We start from the raw sequence: 21,876 nt of genomic DNA, 5'->3' as shown, positions 1-21,876 counted from the left end.
AAGTCCAAAAGCCACAACACTGGTAGGAAATGGCTAGCCAAATTGTGGTCCATGAATGTAACTAAATATGAAGTCACCATAAGAAATGAAGAAAGTGAAGAACTGTGTATATTATTTTCTTATTTCTCTCTGCATCAGTTCATATATATGATTACTGCATAAATGATTTTTTCTTATAGGGATTAGTATTTATTGAAGAAAGCAAAATCAGGGTTTTTTTAAATTATACACAGTTTATGAACACATGCAAAGAAAACTATCTAAATAAATGTATATACAAAAATACATTTTTAAAAAATAAATGGGGGCAGCTAGGTGGCGCAGTAGATAAAGCACCGGACATGGATTCAGGAGTACCTGAGTTCAAATCCAGCCTCGGACACTTGACACTTACCAGCTGTATGACCCTAGGGAAGTCACTTAACCCCTATTGCCCCGCCAAAAAAAAAAAAAAAAATGAATGAACAAAGCACCAGCCCTGGATTCAGGAGGACCTGAGTTCAAATCCAGCCTCAGACACTTGACACTTACTAGCTGTGTGACCCTGGGCAAGTCACTTAACCCTCATTGCCCTGCAAAAAAAGGAAAAAGAAAAAAGAAAAAAAAGAGATAGGAAGAGAACAACTAACAAACTTGTAAACCAATAAGATATATATATTATATATATATATAATTATAATTATATACATATAATCGTTTAAAACAAAGATTTGAAAATTCCATAAACAAGGAACTCATCAAAATTAACTACAAATTTCCATTTTTTATAAAATCTTAAGTTCTAGATATATTAATACAAGGCTTTTTATTTCTTTTTTTCTGCTTGTTTGTTTTTAAAGTGAACAAATCAGCCTTGCATTGTTCTCTTTCCTGCCTAGCTACTATTTAGAAGAGAGAGTTATGGCTGTAAGGGAAGAATATACAAGGCTCTCCTAATCTGAGGCCAATATGTGGTCCATGAATGTGATACTCTGTTCATAAATGACTCTTTTAAAAACAGAAAATAGTGTTATCATAAGAATCAAGACTGTCCTGAAGAAAATGAACTTCACTCCTTTCATTGATGAGGGAGGAGCTACACATATGAGATACTGAATATACTGTCAGATTCAATTGATGTATTGATTAGTTTTGAAGAACTACTTTTCTTTTTCTTCTATTTATTGTTATCAGAGATGACTCTCTGGATCAGGGAAAGAGGAAGACTATATTCTGGAAGGAAATTTAAAAATAAAAGCTATCAGAAAATATTGAAAATAAATTAGGGGGCAGCTAGGTGGCACCGTGGATAGAGCACCGGCCCTGGAGTCAGGAGTACCTGAGTTCAAATCCGGCCTCAGACACTTAACACTTACTAACTGTGTGACCCTGGGCAAGTCACTTAACCCCAACTGCCTCACTAAAAAAAAAAAAAAAGAAAGAAAGAAAAGAAATTAGAATTATGAGTCCAATAGAAAAATGTTGGACCTTTTCCTCTGTAATCTGAACGTACTTCAAATCCTATGATCACTGTTTCCATACAGGGTATGACTACATGGGTCACCACAGTTATCAGTCACTATTCATACTTCTCTGAATCTTAGTTTTTATTTTAAAGTTGTTTTGTACTCAATACTAAATTAATCCAAGAAGAAGCATTTGGTGCTTGATATGTACCAGGCACTTTGCTAGGTTCTGGGGATACAAAAAACATGATAGAGTTTCTCCCCAGGGGCAGCTGGGTGGCACAATGGAGTACTGGCCCTGAAGTCAGGAAGACCTGAATTCAAATCTGACCTCAGACACTTAACAGCTATGTGACCCTGGGCAAGTCATATAACTCCAATTGCCTCCAAAAAAAATTTTTAATTAGTTTATAAAATGAAATAGCTGTCTTCAAATAGCTTATATCTTACATATATTTATAAATGTGTTCATAGTAAGAAATGCTATATTTTTAAAGACTAAAATATCTCCATATTTTATTAAGTATTTTCCCCAAAACCTAAGCTCTTAAAGAGGTTTTGCCCTTTTTTCCCTGTTCTCTATCTTTTAAAACATAATTTAGACAGAAGAACCATTTTAAGCACAGTTACTCAATGCATAGCACATAGTAGGTGCTTAATAAATGATTGTTGACTTGATTTTATTTCTTCAATTAACACTTCAAGTAAAAGTACATTTTACATTTTTATAGGGACCCTCTGAAGAAAATCTTCTAACCTAAAGGATTACTAAAACTGTGGTATCAGATTGCTAAAGGAAATATTTTTGACTAGGTCAGTCTGTTCATCCCTGTTTTTTAGATACAGGAACTTGGGCACAAGAATGTGGGTGTATTTGGTGGGGGGGACAATGAGAGTTAAGTGACTTGCCCAGGGTCACACGACTAGGAAATATCAAGTGTCTGAGGCCAGATTTGAACTCAGATCCTCCTAAATCCAGGGTTGGTGCTTTATCCACTGCCCCACCTGGCTGCCCTGGGTATATATATATATATATATATATATATATATTTTTTAACTTGTACTCTGTAGTATTAAAAAAAAAATGTTTTCCTATTACAAACTGGAAAGTTTCCCAGCTCCTGAGTCACATCTTTGTAGTATGTAATCTTAGGTTTGAAGTTAATTTCCAGAATCTTTAGACATATCCATCTTCAAATATAAATTAAATCAAAACCATGCTCCAAAATATATTTAGCAACATATCAATTGAACAAAATTCTATTCAAAACTCTAGTATTCAAAAGCCTTCAGTAACCCCCCGTGTAAGATCTCTATAATTTTTTTAATAAGTTCTTTCAGTACCAACCCACCAACCAACTTATGTTGGTTTTTGGAGGAGGGCTGGGGGCTTTTTCCAACACTATCCCCATCCCAAAGTCTCTATTCCAACTAAATTTAACTACTAAATGTTCCCTGATTTCTTTCTGGCCTCTCCCACTGGCCACCCCCACACTCCTGGAACACATTAACTCTATATCTGTTTGTTGAAATCTCTTCTCCAAGGGCAGTACAAGTACTACGTGGGGTGGGAGGTTGGGGGGAGCCAAGATTAGAGAGAAAAGGCAGGGACTCACCTGAGCAAATTCCCCTTTAAACAACTTTAGTTTTTGTTGTTGTTGTTGTTGTTGTTTTCGGGGGGGTGTCAGACAATGAGGGTCAAGTGACTTGCCCAGGGTCACACAGCTAGTAAGTGCCAAGTGTCTGAGGCCAGATTTGAACTCAGGTCCTCCTGATTTGAACTCAGGTCCTCCCGAATCCAGGGCCAGTGCTTTAACCACTGTGCCACCTAGCTGCCCCCACACAAACAACTTTAAATAACATCTCAAGGGGCCAGCTACGTGGTGCAGTGGATAAAGAGCCAGCCCTGGATTCAGGAGGACCTGAGTTCAAATCCGACCTCAGACACTTGGCACTTACTAGCTGTGTGACCCTGGGCAAGTCACTTGTCCCTCACTGCCCCACAAAAAAAAAAAAAGAAAGAAAGAAAGAAAGAAAATAACATCTTAAAATGGTGTGCCAGAACCCACAGAAGGATAGGGTAAAACAATTTTCCTGGGTCTAGCACAAATCCTTGTTGTGATAGTCAACTAACAACCAGAATCCTCAACACACATATTTAAATGTTTGCTGTATCTCATAATTTCACTAAATACAGAAAACAATATGATTCATAATTGGAAATTTTAAAAGAACCATGTAACTACTACCCAAAAAAGGCAATTTAAAGACAAAAATAAAGGCTGAATGGGGATCTTTTTTTCTATCTTGGGCCACTAACACAGAGACAAAGATCAGATTACAAAAATAAAGAGCCACTATGTTTGTTTTAAAGGAGAAAGATAAATCATCCCACACATTACATCTTAAAAACAGGAAATATGAAGCTTAAATTTAACAAATAATAAAAACATACCTCCATTCTACATTAGGACAGCCTGACCAACAGGTAGATGCCTACACAACATGATTTAAGAAAAGGTCCCTTGTCCAAATAAATACCTCCCCAACCCAAGTTGTTAAAGTCTGAAATTCTATAACCAGTGATTAGTTTTTTTTATTTATTCCAGAGACATTGTCCCCAAACAGCTCATTGTTAATGCAATTATTAAAACCTTTCTTTAAAAGCTAGGTTTAATATAAGAAAGGTAAAAAGAACATGAGGGTGCTTAGTACCTAAAGGAGGATGGCAAGGGTGGTCTAAAACAGGGCTTCTTAAACTTTCCTACTCAAGACTCCTTTTTATCGGAGACATTTTTCTGTAACCCTAAGTATATAGGTATATAAAATAAGTATACATAACCTTTTACTGTTGCCAAATTTTTCGCAATCCCCATATTCGGTTCTGCAACCCCATGAGGGGTCACAACACACAGTTTAGGAAGCTCTGGTCTGAAAAAGGACAGGCACTATTGAAGAGGGAAAGGGACTTCTAGGTGTTGCTTTTGCATTACAACCAAACAAGCTTATGAAATATAATCCAATGGGGAGCCTTTCTGCAGTTACATACATATCTCAGGGTAAAACAAATACAGACACACAAAGCTAACTATGTAACTATGTTCGTCAGAATCACAACAATGCCCTACCACAATAAAATCTTGCTCTCCCTCTTGTCCAAAAATCCCAGTCCTATGGTCAAAATTTAAGGATCATTTTGACAGAAACATGGAACTTCTATACATTTATAAGCCACATACAGACAGGCCTCAGAGTGAGTAAACCACTAATGAGCTGGTTAGAATATTGGTAGAAGCTGCAAGATCCATCTTTTGTCTTTCATTATATTCCCAGTGTTTAGCACAGTGCCTGGTACACAATAAGTGCTTAATAAATGCCTGTTGATTGACTTCACCTTCTCAGAGTTCATCAGCCCTCATTCTTTAATTATGCTACCACAATAATTTATTAAGTTACTAAGCATCTGTTAAATGCAAGAGGTCACAGGAGGTACTGTGGGGGATATCCTGCCCTTCAGGAAGGGGAGGGAGGAGAAACTGTTTCTAGCTAGAGGAATCTGGGAAAGAAGTGATGGTATTTAAATTGAACCCTAAAGAATAACCAGGAATTGGTTAGAGATCTGAAAATGGACAGGAATTCCTAGAAAAGTCACGGAGTTAAGGAAGTAGAGGGCTCATTTGGGAAACAGTGATTAGCCTAGATTTACTCATCCCTAAATTACTACCCCAACCATACATCACTGCCAAATGAACATTCCTTAACATTTCTCTAATTAGAGGGATTAGGTTCTGCAAGGAATCTGTAGAATAATCTAACTCCCTCCTTTTACAACACTTACCTCTCCCTTACTTCTCATATCCAGTCAGTTGTCAAGTCTTAGCATTTCTATCTTAACAATATATCTCGCATCCACCCCTTCTCTGTATTCACACAACCATCCCCCAAGTTTGGACCTCCATCCTCTCTCTCCTGAAGGACTGCAATAGTCTACTAACCATTTCCCTACATCCAATTTCTCCCCTCCCCAATCAATCCTCCACACAACTGCCTAATTGATATTCCTAAAACACAGTTCTGACAATAATAACAAAAGCTAACATTTTTATAGCACTTACTACACTTGACTCACATAACAACCCTGGGAAGTAGTCTTCATTTTACAGATGAGGAAACTGAGGGCACCATCTAGCTGCCTCAAGTGAACATAGGACCCTCCTTAATAAACTACTTCCTCTTGCCCCTAGATAGAATGAAATATAAGCACCTCTCTTCATTTTTTAAAAGCCTTTCACAATCTGTCTCCACGCCTAATTTTTGAGACTTCTTGAACACTGTTCCCATGGATGGGCTAATGCTAACTCTAAAGGCTTACCAATTGTTAAATTTTCAGCATAAGCATTTAAGGCTCCAAAATGGAAAATGGCAGAGTACAGACCAAGACCCATCTTGGGTACTCTCCTAAAATTCCCTAATCAAATTTTGAAGCAGGAAAAGGTCAAAGAGAGACATTTATTCAGCCTAAGACAATTTAGAAGTCCCCAGGAGAGGCTTATAACTCTGGGGTGGGCACAGGCCCAGAAAGCAGTGGGAGAATCAGTGGTGGTCCTTAGAGGTGGCCACAGCAGCAGTAGGAGCTTCAGGAGCTCTTAGACCAGAGAAAGGGGTCAGACAACTGGTCAGAAAAAGACTATAAGGGACCTTTTGCAGGCACTGGGTATGCTGTCTCTGGCTAGCAACTCTACTGCCCATTAGCAGTTCTGGATTACAGTTGCAGGGAGGAGAGGAGCCCTTGTGATTAGTCACTAGGAATCAGGGCCCTGGTCACAGTTTCAGGGCCAAGCATTTGTAGCTGCAGGGAAATTCCAAAGAGATGAGAATGGTAGAGGGAAAACTGGGAAAAGAAATGAGAGTGATACAAGAAAATTATAAAAAAAGAATTAACAACTTGATAAAAGAGGCATTAAAAATTCACTGAAGAAAAGAAGTAATTTCAAAGCAGAATAGGCTAAACAGAAAAAGAGGTACAAAAGCTCACTGAAGAAAATAATTCCTTAAAAATTAGAATTGGGCAACTGGAAGAAAATGACCCCCATGAGACTTCAAGAAACACTAAAACAATGTCGACAGAATGAAAAAAGAAGAAAATGTGAAACATCACATAGGAAAAACAATTGACATGGAAAATAGATAACAGAGAAATAATTTTTAAATTATTGGACTATCTGAATGCCACGATCAAAAGAAACGGAATCTAGACATCATATTTCAAGAAATCATCAAGGAAAAATGCCCCAATATCTTAGATCCAAAGAGTAAAAGAGAAATTAAAAGAATCCCACAATCACCTCCTGAATGTGATCCTCTGAGGATATCATAACCAAAAACTCCAAGGAATATCATAACCAAATTCCAGAGCTCCATGTCAAGGAGAAAATATTGTAAGTATACAGAAAGAAACAATTCAAATACTGTGGAGCCACAGTAGAATCACACAAGATTTAGCAGCTTCCATGTTAAAGGAGCAGAGGGCTTGGAATATGATATTTCAGAAGGCAACAGAGCTAGGATGACAACCAAGGATTCTTCGTTAATATATCAAGCAAAACAAGCATTCCTGATGAAAAGACCAGAGCTGAATAGAAAATCTGACATTCAGACCGAAGACTCAAGAGAAGCATAAAAAGGTAAACATGAAAGAATAATCATAAAGGACTCAAAGTCAAACTGTTTACATTCCTATATGGGAAGATGATACCTATAACTCTGAAGAACTTTATCGTTATTAGGGCAGTTAGAAGGAGTCTACATAGACAAAAGGCATGGGTGTGAGTCAATTATATTGGGATAATTTCAAAGAAAAAAATGGAGGGATAAGGAAGAGGGATGCATTTGTAGAAAAGGGAAGGGAGAGGTAGAATGGGGAAAGGTTTCTCACATAAAAGAAGCACACAAGGAAGAGCTTTTATAGTGGAGGGGAAAAGCGAGATAGGCAATGCTTGAACCTTACTCTTAACAGAATTAGTTTAAAGAGGAAAGAAAGAGAGAGTGCCTGTGTGTGTGTGTGTGTGTGTGTGTGTGTGTGTATACACATACATATATATATATATACACACACACAGAGTTGGGTATAGAAATCTATCTATCTTACCCAATAGGAAAATAGAAAAGGAAAGGGATAAGAGATATAGGGCAGGGGGAGAGAGAAATGATAAAGGGGAACATGGATTAAGGCAGGCAGTGGTCAGAAGCAAAACAGACTTGAAGTGGGACAGGATAAAAAGGAAGAGAGAAAGATAAACAGAAAAAAGTTGGATGGAGAGAAATATGCTGTTAGTAATCATAACTATGAATGTGAATGGGATGAACTAATCCATGAAATGGAAACAGATTGCAGAATGTATTCTAAACCAGAATCCAACAATCTGTTGTTTACAAGAGACATACATGAAACAGAAAGGCAGACACAGATTTAAAAATAAAGGGCTGGGGGGCAGCTAGGTGGCACAGTGGATGAAGCACCAGGCCTGGATTCAGGAAGACCTGAGTTCAAATCCGGCCTCAGACATTTACACTTGCTAGCTGTGTGACCCTGGGCAAGTCACTTAACCCTCATTACACACACACACACACACAAAAGGGGGTGGGGGGCTGGACCAGAATATATGCTTTAGCTGAAATAAAAAAGGCAGGGATAGCAATCATGATCTCAGACAAAGCAAAAGCAAAAATAGCCCTGATTAAAAAAGATAATCAGGAAAACTACATTTTGCTAAAAAGTACCATAGACAATAAAGTAATATAAAAATTTACAGTAAGTTTTTCTAATAAAGACCTTATTTCTCAACTATGTTGGGAACTTGGTAAATTTATAAAAATAAGAGCCATTCCCCAAGTGATAAAGAATAAGGATATGAAGAGGCAATTTTCAGAAGAAATCAAAGCTATCTATAATCATGGTTTTAAATGCTCTAAATCTCTATTGATTAGAGGAAGGCAAATTCAAATAACTCTGAGATACTACTCTCACACATATCAGAAATGGCAAGTGCTGGAAGGGATAAAGGAAAACAGACACATTAATGAACTCTTGGTGGAGTAATGAACTGGTCCCACCATTCTATAGAACAATCTAGAAGTATGTCCCAAAGACTATAAAACTATGCATAACCTTTAATCCAGCAATACCACTACTAGGTCTATAACACAAAGGGATCAAAGAAAAAGCAAAAGGGGACAGCTAGGTAGCACAGTAAATAAAGCACTGGCCCTGGATTAAGGAAGACCTGAGTTCAAATCCGACCTCAGACACTTGACACTTACTTGCTGTGTGACTCTGTGCAAGTCACTTAACCCTCAATGCCCTGCAAAAAAAGGGCAAAAGGACCTAGATGTACAAAAATATTTATATCAGCTTCTTTTGTCTTGGCAAGTAATTGGAAAATGAGGGGATGCTTACCAATTTGGGAAATGGTTGAGTAAGTTGTGGCATATGATGGTGATGGAATTGTTCAGTGGCTTTTCAGTCGTGTCTGACACTTCATAACACCATTTGGGGTTTTCTTGGCAGAGATGCTGTAGTGGTTTGCCATTTCTTTCTCCAGCTCATTTTACAGATGAGGAAACTGAGGCAAACAGGGTTAAGCAACTTGCTCCAGGTGACACAGCTAGTGTCTAAGGCCAAATTTGAATATACTAAAATGTGTCTTCCTTACTCCAGGACCAGTCCTCTATCTACTGTGCCACCTAGCTGTCCTGTGATGGAGTATGATTGTGCTATATGAAACGACGAAGGGGGTAGTTTCAGAAAAATATAGCAAGACCTCTATGTGAACTGATCATTATGCACAGTAATAGCAATAGTCTTGGGGCAGCTAGGTGGCGCAGTGGATAGAGCACCGGCCTTGGAGTCAGGAGTACCTGAGTTCAAATCTGGCCTCAGACACTTAACACTTACTAGCTGTGTGACCCTGGGCAAGTCACTTAACCCCAATTGCCTCACTAAAAAAAAAAAAAAATAGCAATAGTCTAACAATGATCAACTGTGAAAGACTTGGCTACTCTGATCAATAAAATGACTTAAGACGATTCCAAAAGACTTATGATGAAAAATGCTATTCACCTGTCAAGAAAGAACCAATGAACTCTGAATGCTAATTGAAATAAAACTTTCTCACTTTCTTTTTTTTCTTTTTTGTGATATGGCTAATATGGAACTATGTTTTGTATGATTTCACATGTATGACTGATATAATATTGTTTGTCTTTTTAGTGGGGGGAGAGAATCTGGAACTCAAAATCTAAAAAGAAAAGAATGTTTAAAATTAATTAATTTTTTAAAAATAAAGCTCTGAAATCAGGAATGCCTACAAAACAGGACTTGATTTATTGTTTTGGTTTTTTTATTGTCTAGATTTAGGAAAGTGTTAAAAATGCATATTGAATGTAAAAGTACGTGCCTGCTTTTCCCCCCAGAAAGCCTGATTGTTAAACATTTAGCAGCACAACATCTATTACATACCCATTCACCTACTATACATTTTAGCCAAACTTGCCTGTTCACAAGGGTCTAGACATGATATTCCATCTCTAGTCTCCCTGACTTGGCAGAGGCTCTCTGTCCTCCACAGTGGAAATGCACTCCCTATGTAACTCTGCCTCCCTAGCTAACTTCAAAAGGCAACCCAAGTGCCACCTCCTAAACAGAAGCTTATTCTGATCCCCCTAGGACCTTCCCCTAGAAAATCATTTTGTCTTGACTTTTCATATAACTTTATTTAATGTTAGGGCTCTGTCATCTGGTTTGTTTGTTTTCCACTCAATAGAATGTAAGCCACTTGGGGCAGCTAGGTGGCACAGTGGATAGAGCACCAGCCCTGGAGTCAGGAGTACCTGAGTTCAAATCCGGCCTCAAACACTTAACACACACTTACTAGCTGTGTGGGCAAGTCACTTAACCCCAATTGCCTCACTTAAAAAAAAAAAAAAGAATGTAAGCCTCTTGAGGGCAGGGACTGTTTTGGTGTTTTTGTCTTTGTTTCTGCAAAAAACAGCATAGTGCCTGGCATGTATTAGGAAGATAATAAATACCTGGCACAATCCTCTTCCAACTTCATACTATGTTCCACTGAGCTTTCAAAATCCTGTTATCCTCCTGCTCAACTAGCTCCAGTGATTCCCTATTATCTCTAGGATCAAATATAAACTCTTCTGTTTGGGGTTGAAAGCTCTTCACAACCTGGCCGTTTTTTACCTTTCCAATTTTCTCATGCTTTTCTCCTTTTCATGAACTCAATCAAACCGCCAACATACCTGCTCCATTCCTTGTACCCAGTGCTCCATGACTTTGCACAGCCGACTTATTTCCCAAGCTTGAAATGTCTTACCTCTGTCAAATTTCCTTGGCTTTTCTTCAAATCCTACCTCAAAACTATCCTTCCACAGGAACCCTTTCCCATGCCTCTAGCTGCTGCTGGTACTTGTCCATTTCAGATTCCCTTCTATTTACTCTAGACATCAGGTATGTACCTATTTATTTATATGTTATCTCACCCATTATACTGTGAGCTTTTTGAGGGAGAGGCCATATTTTTTCCTTTCCTTGTATCTACAGCACAGAACTTGGCAAGTGATAAACAAATAATAAATACTTGATGACTGTCAAAAGAATGAATGAAGAAACTAAGGCCAAGAGGGAGGTAAAAGGACTTTCCAAAAGTCACAGCAGACTGAATCATACTATTTTCACTTTTGTTGTTGCTTTTTTGTTATTGTTCTTGTTTATTCTTTCGTACTTTTTTTCTCCTTTTGTTCTGATTAATGTGGAAATATGTTTAACATGATAGTAATATATAACCTATATCAAACTGCTTGTTAGCATTGGGAAGGGGAAGGGAAGGGAGAGTGGGAGAAAAATTTGGAACTCAAAAAAATATCTTTACATGTAACTGAGAAAAATTAAAAATAAAAAAACAAAAGTCACAGCAGAGCCATGAATATAACCCTGATCTCCTGCCTCCCACTCAATAAATGTCACTCATTTCTTGTATGTGACTCCTATTGCCCTAAAGTGAATGATCTGTTTGGGCCTTCTAATTTTTTTCCTACAGCACACACTCAGGAAGCAAGTATACCACAGGAGGTTAATAATTGTAGCTGGTTGACACAAACATCCAATTCATATGGAACCTTTGAAACCCCAGTCTCTCAAGACTTCAGCATGGGGGCAGCTAGGTGGTGCAGTGGACAGAGCACCGACCCTGGAGTCAGGAGGACCTGAGTTCAAATCTGACCTCAGACACTTAACACTTACTAGCTGTGTGACCCTGAGCAAGTCACTTAACCCCGATTGCCTCACCAAAAAAACAAAAAGACTTCAGCATGATATTAATTTTGCTGTTAATAGTAGTTTGCTCTCTAAAAGGCATCCCTCTCTAGGGGCTAGAGGACTGGAAAAAATAGCATAGGAACCCTGGATTCCCCAGCCTAACTGCTACAGTCTTCTGATATCATCAAATTGAAGCCCTCACACCTGTTCTCTCTCTCTCTCTCTCTCTCTCTCTCTCACACACACACACACACACACACACACACACAAGTTGATTATATTAGTCATCGGCTATTTCTGATTCTATGAGCTCACCAAAGAAAAGCCCTTCCTGCATCCCCAAGCCCCAGACACCACCCACCTGGGAGGCTCACTGACTTCCTACCATATGGAACCTAAACTCCTCTACCAAGTTTTCAAGGTCTTTGCAAGGCAGGCCAAGTCTACCTACCCTACTTTATTTCCAGGTGTTTCTTGGACCCCATCCTCCATCCTAGCCAATCCCATCTCCCTAGCTCATGTATATATACCATGCTCATTCCCATCTGTGACCTGAAGACTTCCCAATCCTTGCATCCTTTAGTTATTCCTCCTTCTCTAAACTGCTACAACACTGTTTAGTATGTAACTGTCCACCATCATATAACATTCAGTAATTACCTCATGTACATGCATCTTTTCCATCTCCACTAAACTGTTAGCTCTCCTCAGCGCTTGTAACAGTGTTGTTGGTTGGCATGAAATACTTACCATGAAGGAACAGTTAAGTGGCACACTATATAAAGCCCCAGTCCTGGAGTCAGGAGGACCTGAGTTCAAATCTAGTCTCAGATACTTACTAGCTGTGTGACCCTGGACAAGTCACTTAACCCAGTTTGCCCCAGTTTCCTCATCTGTAAAATGAGCTGGAGAAGAAAATGGAAACCCCCTCTAGTATCTTTGCCAAGAAAACCCCAAAAATGGGGTCACAAAGATTCTGACAGTATTAATTGACTTAACAACACTTAGCATGACCATAAAAAATGCAAAAGACAGCGAAATGGACAGCATTGGAGAGATGTTTGCATTAAATACTGAAATACTTTTTTCAACTGCTACTTCAAAAGAATTTTTTTTAAAGTAGAATGCTGAAACCTAAAAAATCTGTACTTTATTTTCTGAACAGAAAATCTTGTCTTTTTTTGTTGCTTAACCAAGGAGAGTTAAGATTAGAAACGTGTTTGCTCTGATCCATGCCTCCTTTCCAAATCAAAAGAAATGTTGTTTTTGTGCTCCATATTTGGCATAGGTCTGAGAACCGACAGTTTGATTTACAAACAGAGGTTGGCTATTTTAAAATTATATAATGAGCATACACAGAAAGTAACCTTTCCTTAACTTTTTAAACATATACTGGAATGCAGTGTGCTACACCTTCCCACATCGGGTGTATGCCAAATACCAGAGTGGAGACTAAATGAAGGGAAGTAATATTTTGGATCTAGAAATCTGCCCAGATCCAGAAGGGAATCTAACTAGCTTCATCCAGTTTAGACATGGTAAAGAGAACACAGAATGCTATTTAACCAATCAATAGGCATTTATTAAATACCTACTATGTGCCTGGAACTGAGCTATATAGGGAGAATACAGAGACAAAAATGAAACAATCCCTGCCCTCAAGGAGCTCATAGGCTTAATAATATTACTTCCCTAATTTAGAATTATTTCAGATGCTCAGTGATAGGTAGCCATAAAACTGAACTCTCATGAGAATTTTAAATTCTTTGCTAAATTACTGAATGTCCATATGTATAATGGTTAACATATTTCTGGGCTTCTCAATGAGTGAACAAGAGGCAGGAAGGAGGAAGAAAATTCAAAACTAAAAATATTTTTAATTTAATTTAATTTTTAAAAAATTATTGAATGTCACAAGGTAAGCTGGTAGCTCAGTAGATAAAGCCCTGGAGTAAAGAAGACTTCAAGGGGCAGCTAGGTGGCGCAGTGGATAGAGCACGGACCCTGGAGTCAGGAGTGCCTGAGTTCAAATCTGGCCTCAGACACTTAACACTTACTAGCTGTGTGACCCTGGGCAAGTCACTTAACCCCAATTGCCTCACTAAAAAAAAAAAAAAAAAAAAAGACCAGTTCAAATCTAACTGCAGACACTGTGATCCTGGGCAAGTCACAACCTTTTTGTCTCAGTTACCTCAACTACAAAATGAGGATAATAGCACCACCTACTTCAGAGTGTTGTTGTGAGGTTCAAAAGAGATATTTGTAAAAGTGCTTAGCATAGTGCCTGGCACATAGTAGGTGCTATATAAATGCCTATTTCATTATCCCCATGACAGGACTATAAACAACAACAAATAAAGCAAATGTGATCTTAGGCTTCACTAGAAGGGGCATTATGCCCAGGACTGAGAAGAATCATTACAGTCCTACTGTACCCTGGTCAGAACACATCTTATTGCATTTGGATCTGGGTACAATATTTTAGGAAGGACAGGGATTAGCTGGAGAGTGTTCAGAGGAAAACAACCAGGATAGTGATGGGACTGGAAACCAAACCATGTGAAGAAACTAGGATATTTAGGCTGGAGAAGAGAAGCCTTATGATACCTCTCTTCAAGTACCTTGTTGTTGAGTCATTTTTTTTTTTCAGTCATGTCCAACTATCTGTGACCCCATTTGGGGAGTTTTCTTGGCAAAGATACTGGAGTGGTTTTGCCTTTTCCCTCTCCAGCTCATTTTATAGAGGAGGAAACTGAGGCAAACAGGGTTCAGTGACTTGCCCAGGATCACACAGCTAGTAAGTGTCTGAGGCCAGATTTTAATTCACCAAGATGAGTCTTCCTCACTCCAGAGCCTATGCTCTATCCACTGCATTACTAGCTGCCTTTCAACAACAGCAACAAGGGCTTAAAGGGATCTCAAAAGTCATCTGTTCAAACCATATCCTCTACAATATACGCAACAAGGAGGCAGCTAGGTGGCTCAGTAGATAAAGCACCAGCTCTGGATTCAGGAGGACATGAGTTCAAATCCAGTCTCAGACACTTGACACTTACTAGCTGCATGACCTTGGGCAAGTCACTTAATCTTTATTGCCCCACCAAAAAAAAACTAAAATTAAATAAAATAAAAACAATATACAAAACAAGTAGACAACAAATTTTTACTTGAAGCTTCCAAGCAGGAACCCCATACCTCCCAAAGAAGCCTATTACTCTTTTGGATGGCTTGGCATCAAACTTAAATTTGCCTACTGGAAATTATTAACCCCTATTCCTAGTTCAGTCCTCTGGAGTGAAGGAGAACAAGTGTATTTCCATTTCCAGATGATAGCCCTTCAAATACTTGAAGGCAATTTTAACAATTTTAACCTAAACTTTCCAGATAATTCCTCAAATTTCTCATTTATCTTGCCTATGTAAACAGAACTTGGCTTTCCAAATCAGGATTTCATTTAGGACTTATTTTCTCTCAAATACTAAACCCTTAGACACATCCTCAAATCAACTTCTGCCCTTCACTCCTTCCTTCCAAATCTTCAGAAACACTCCTATAATTTTCACCATGTACTGAAACTCTAACCCTACCCTTAGCACTCTCTCATTCCATCCCCCAACATCCTCCTAATATCTCCTCCTCTTGTCCTCTTGTCCTCTTAATCTACAATTCCTAAAATGCTGCAGAGGTAGTTTTGCTTTACATAGGTTTCTAATGACAAATTTTATCCAATATATAATCATATTTCCAATTTCAACCAAACCACTGTCATTTCTGAACTCTTCTTCAATCTCACATTTCACTAACCATTGAACCCACTCTCTTCTTTGCCTCCCTTTCCAGTCTTCGTCTCCATGATTCTTGGTGTTCACTGTCCTCTTGGTTTTCCTTCAGCTTTTTGGAGCACATTGCCCCCAACACTCTTTCTATGTCTCCTTTGGTGGCTACAAGTAACAAAGCAACACAAAACAGCCTTTGTTTTCTCACAACACTTTTTTTATCTTTTTAATTTGAGAATCTTTTGGGGGGGGGGGGTGAGGCAATTGGGGTTAAGTGACTTGCCCAGGGTCACACAGCCAGTAAGTGTCAAGTGTCCAAGGCCAGATTTGAACTCGGGTCTTCCTGACTCCAGGACTGGTGCTCTATCCACTGCGCCACCTAGCTGCCCCAATTTGAGAATCTTTATATGAATTCCTACATCAGGGGAAGCTAAAAATCCAGGACCTCACCCTCTGCTTTCAAATTCCTCATTAAGGTGATATCATATGACCTCATTTCTCTTCTTTTCAGTCAGCACCAGCATATCTCAGAAACCCTTGCCCCAGGTCTCCTCCTTTATTTAGGCAAGCTACTGGCTCCTGCAAGGCCTGCTGGAACTTTAATGGAAAATGCATTTTCTCTGCCCCAATATGCCTAACCTTTTCTTAATCATTATTCAAATTGTTCTTTACCACCCTTCTCTTCCAGGTACACTCCTAGACTGAGTAGGGGATGCGTGGCAAGGTTCCGTCATCCCATCCTAATTGCACATGGAATTCCTTCAGTCACCCTCTATCATAACAATTTACTATCGAAACGCTCAGAGATCCTGACACAATTACTCCAAAAACAGCCATAAAACAACATACTATCATCTTATTCCCTGAAAAGGCAAACTTACCCTTGGTCTTTATGTGATACAACAGCTTTACAGACACTCAAATTTTGATTTCTTTCTTTTTATTTTGATGTTTAAATGTCTCTCTTAATTGTCTATAGCTAACTGTAAATCTTGTCTGTTAAATATCCCCCTTCTTGCTTTTCTCTCATTGTTTCCTTCCCCTTGATCAATAAACAAGCTTATGTCTCTCCTAGCCTTTAAAAACAAAAAAAAGAAAACCAACACTCCCTCGACTAACTGCCATAAGCTGCCTTCACTTCCTTCTATTGACAAATTCCCAGAAGAAAAAAAAAGTTTCAACCAGGAGATCTTAACCTTTTTTGTGTCATGAACTCCTCTGGAAATATAACAAAGCCTATAGACCCCTTCACAGAATAATGCTTTTAAATGCATAATACAAAATACATAAGATTACAAAGGAAACCAATTACATTGTAATATGGTTGTCAAAATATTTAAGAAAAAAAGTTAGGGGCAGCTAGGTGGCACAGTGGATAAAGCACCAGCCCTGGATTCAGGAGGAACTGAGTTCAAATTCAGGCTCAGACACTTGACACTTACTAGCTGTGTGACCCTGAACAAGTCACTTAACCCTCATTGCCCCACCAAATAAATAAATAAATAGAGAAAGAAAACGGACAAAAACAAAACTTCAGGTAAAAGAACTCACAAAAAAGGGGGGGGGGGGGGCAGCGAGGTGGCACAGTGGATAAAGCACCAGCCCTGGAGTCAGGAGGACCTGAGTTCAAATCCTACCTCAGACACTTGACACTTACTAGCTGTGTGACCCTGGGCAAGTCACTTAACCCTCATTGCCCTGCAAAAACAAAACAAAACACACACAAAAAAATGAGCATTTCTATAGTGTTTTAAAGTTTGCAAAGAACTTTACAAGTATTATCTCATTTTTGTCCTCACAGAAATCCTGGGAGTTAAATTCTATTATTATCATCCCCATTCTACAGATGAGGAAACTGAGGTAGGGGCAAAGTCACACAGTTTGCACGTATATGAGGCTGGATTTGAACTCAAGACTTCCTGCCTCGAGATCCATTCTTCTATCTATTGCAACACCCACTACCTCTAGTCCCTTCACATTAGTTAGTACTCCTCACATACTCTACATCCAAACCCAAGTAGCCTATTTACTGGCTCTTGGACATCATATTCCCTCCCCATGATTCACTCTGTGACTGAAATATGCTCTTTCTTCTCCACAACTTAGAAGAATCCTTAGACCCCTTCCAAGCTAAGATCAAGTACCACCTCCTAGGTGGGATTTTTCCTGATATTCTCTACTTCTAATACCCCCCAAAAAAAATATACTTTGGGGGTGGCTAGGTGGCACAGTGGATAGAGCACCGGCCCTGGATTCAGGAGTTCCTGAGTTCAAATCTGGCCTCAGACACTTGATACTTACTAGCCGTGTGACCCTGGGCAAGTCACTTAACCCCACTGCCCCGTTAAAAAAAAAAAATATATATATATATATATATATATATATATATACTTTGTATTTACTTTTTTTTTTTTGCAGGGCAATGAGGGTGTTTTGTTTTTTTTACGGGGCAATGAGGGTTAAGTGACTTGCCCAGGGTCACACGGCTAGTAAGTGTCAAGTGTCTGAGGCCGGATTTGAACTCAGGTACTCCTGACTCCAGGACAGGTGCTCTATCCACTGAGCCACCTAGCTGCCCCTGTATTTACTTTTCAATACACTTTATATTTAAAATATGCATCTGTTTTGCTTTTCCTGGGAAAATGTAAGTACCTTGAAGGAAAGGACTGTTTCCATTCTTGTACTTGAATTCCCAGCACATAGCACAATGTTTCACACATAGGAGGTACTTACCAAATGTTTGTAGATTAACTGATTAATCTGCAAAATTGAACAGGGATAATTTAGCAGCCACAGTGACTGAAGACCCATAAAATAAGTTCTCACCGCCAAAGTCCTTGACACTATCCAATGGTTCAATGGATAAGGGTTCATGCATGGAAACACTAAAGAAGATGCCTTAACCATCTACTTTGCCTAAGGAGCACTGGGTCTTTCAATCAGATTTGCAGTTAAAATCTCCTATATTTGTTGTCTCCCCCTATTGAAATGCAAGATCCTAGAAAGCAGGGGTTATCCTGCTTTTTTCCATTTGTATCCCCAGTACCTAGGCAAAGTGCTTTGCACAGAGTAAGCGCTTAATAGATGTGTTTTCATTCACTCATAATTCAGAGCAAAATAACATTTTTCCTTGCCCTCAATAAAAGAGGCAAAGGGATTTGAGACTGCTTCACATTTAATAGGATCATCGATTCCCTAAACAGAGTTCATCTACTCCAACCCCTTACCTAAAGCATGAATTTCATCTACAACCAAATAGTCATCTGTATGAATACTTCCACTTTCAGTAACTCATTGCCTCCTGAGATAGCCCCTTTCATTTATGGATGGTTCTAACTGTGAGGAAGGTCTTTCTAATACTGAACTTAAGTTTGCCTCTGTTTAGCTTCCATAGTTCTCTCTGGAACCACATAGGATACATTTAATCACAATCACAATTCCATGAGAAAACATGTCAAATGTTGGGGGATTGGGTGCCTGTGTTAGACAATCCACAAGCATCTATTAATGGCTTACTATGTATCAGTTATTGTGGATACATGGAAAAGCAAAAGCAGTCCCTGTCCTCAAGGAGCTCACATTCTAATATGGAAAAGACCACATGCAAATAACTGTGTACACACAAGATATATACAATGTAAATGGAAAGTAATTTTGGCAAGTATGCACTAGCAGGAAGGCAGAGGAGGGTGACTAGGAATGTGACTCATACGGATGGTAAGATTTAAGCTGAGTCTTAAAGGAAGGCTAAGAAAGCCAGGAAGTTGAAATGAAGAGAAGGAACATTCTGGACATAATAGAGGCAACCAGTATAAAGGCATACAGACTAGAGACAGCGTCATGTGTAAGGAATAGCAAAGAGACCAGGATAAATTAGATCATGGAGCTTGTGAAAGAGAGTATACATAAGAAAGAAGGGAATAGTCAGTGTTAGACTAGTTGTAGAAAGATGGGTATATTAATGCACAGTTGCTTGTGGGAATAGTATATTGTTCTAATTATTCTGAAAAGCAATTTGGAATTATGAGAAGAAAGTGACTAAAATGTGCATGCCCTTTGACCCAGAAATTCCACTGCAAGACATGAACTCCAAGAAAGTGGATGATAAAAAGAAAAGTTCCACATACACAGAAACATTTATAACAGAATTTTTTAGAGTAGCAAAGAACAGGAAACAAAGTAGATCCCTAGAGTGGAGAATGGTAGAAGTTGAGATTCATGGAATATTACTGTGGTATAATGATGACTACAGAGAAATTTAGGAACTTACATGAACTGAAGCGAAGTGAAGTAAGCAGAACCAGAAAAACAACAAACACAAAGGTTATAATAAAGTAGAAGGTACAACAACAACAATACAACAATTAAAATTGAATGTTGTGAAATAACATGGTCTAAACTTAGTCTCAAAGAGGAAACATGAGAAATCACTACACTGTCTTCTTTGCAGAGCCGAGTATTTTGGAGTAAGGAACACTAAAGATGGCAGACTTTTTCAATGTATTTATTAGTTTTGCTAACAGTTGTTTTTTCTTTTTAATAAAAGATGGCTCTCTTGGAGAAGTAGAAGGGACATATGGGGAAATGTAGGTGATGTGAAAGCAAAAGATATCAATAAAAAAATTTTCTTTAATTAAGAGGCAGCTGCATAGGAATAGTAGATAAAGATCAAGCCTCAGGAGTGGCACAGTGGATAAAGCACTGGCCCTGGATTCAGAAGGACCTGAGTTCAAATCCAGCCTCAGACATTTGACACTTACTAGCTGTGTGACCCGGGGTAAGTCACTTAATCTCCATTGCCCCACAAAAAAAAAAAAAAAAAAAGATCAAGCCTCAGAGTAGAGTATACTGGTTGTGTGACTCTAAGCAAGTCACTTAATCTCTCAGTGACCCAGAGAATTCTTTAAGAGTATAAATCGTAGGGGGAAGCTAGGAGGGAGGACAGCTAGGTGGCACAGTGGATAAAGCACCAGCCCTGGATTCAGGAGGATCTGAGTTCAAATCTGGCCTCAGCCACTTGACACTTACTAGCTGTGTGACCCTGGGCAAGTCACTTAACCCTCATTGCCTTGCCCCCCAAAAAAAGTATAAATTGCAGAGAAGGTGCTGATCTATACTAGTGGAAGGAGTTTCAGAGTTTCCTATATCAGTGAAAATAGCTATTTTAGAAACAAACCTTCTAGTTCTCTCTTTCAGTTTATAACAAAATACTGTTAAATAAAACCAAAATAAAACATTCTTTTACCTCACAAGGTTTCTATTTCACACAAGATATTCATTTTTTTCTCCCATTCTGCCGACCTGCCTCCATAAGTTTCCCCACCAAAGTTTCACATACAACTAACTTCATATACAAAAGTTTCACACACAACCAGTTGTTTCACATACAAGCAATGGGACGAGCACATGGAAACAAAGTTTCAGGAATTCTTAGTTTCACTACTGAAAAAAAATCATGCATCAAAATATAAATGATGTCACAGCAATGCTTTCCAAGCTCTGAGAGTTTATAATTTCTATCCCCACAGATGGGCCTGTCTGTATTAGAATTAGTGGAGTCTTCATGGTTCCTTTCAATACCATTGAATTCTAGTTTCCTAACTAAACATTCAGACATATTTTCCCATTGTTTGTAAGGTTATACTATTGCTTAGAATGGTTAGCTGTACTCAGTGCAAGACTGCCAGATCCCAGTAAGTTCCCTTCCCTTCACTGACATGAATCATCAGTCTTGTACAGGCATGTGATTCTCAGAGTAAAGTTTGACTAAGAGACAGTTAAATAAAAATCCTCCTCTCCACATGAAAAAAAAAAAAGAACTGGTTCTTTGGTATACAAGGAACAAATTCATCTACTATAGCATAAACTTTTTTATGCAGGGTCCACATTTCCATGTCTTATTCACCTTTATACAGCACCACCACCCAGTACATGCTAAGGGGCCTTGGAACATAACAGGCCCTCAAGAAATCTCCGCTGCAATGAATCATCTGGACTAAAATAAGAAAACCATCCCTACTAATAACTTTAGTTAGCTTATTTTTTTCACAATCAAGTAAGTCAACATTTAAAAATATTTGGGGGGGTTTCACACATGGTTCTCTTTGTTTAAAAAAAAAAATTTACTGTGGTATGGTGAGAACATTGGACTAAAAATAATACTGCCTTGGATCTGGTCCATAATGCTGCGACCTTAGTCAAATAACCCTATCTTCCTGAACCCTGCCTTCTCCATATGGAGAGACAGAGACAGAGACAGAGAGAGAGAGAGACAGACAGAGACAGAGAGAGGGAGAAAGAGACAGAAATAAGAGTAGATGATGCTATGGTT

The 21,876-nt window shown here is 38.7% G+C and overlaps 1 protein-coding gene across 1 annotated transcript in view; it reads right to left on the bottom strand.

Annotated features, from left to right (window-relative positions):
• CD109 (CD109 molecule) overlaps positions 1 to 21,876 on the bottom strand; it is a 178,860-nt gene that overhangs the window by 146,830 nt on the left and 10,154 nt on the right. The window lies entirely within an intron of this gene.

This window comes from Dromiciops gliroides, chromosome 4 (genome assembly GCF_019393635.1).
Source record: "Dromiciops gliroides isolate mDroGli1 chromosome 4, mDroGli1.pri, whole genome shotgun sequence".
NCBI lineage: Eukaryota > Metazoa > Chordata > Mammalia > Microbiotheria > Microbiotheriidae > Dromiciops > Dromiciops gliroides.
The sequence above is the reverse complement of the archived record's forward strand: the minus strand, read 5'-3'. Positions and strand labels throughout refer to the sequence as shown.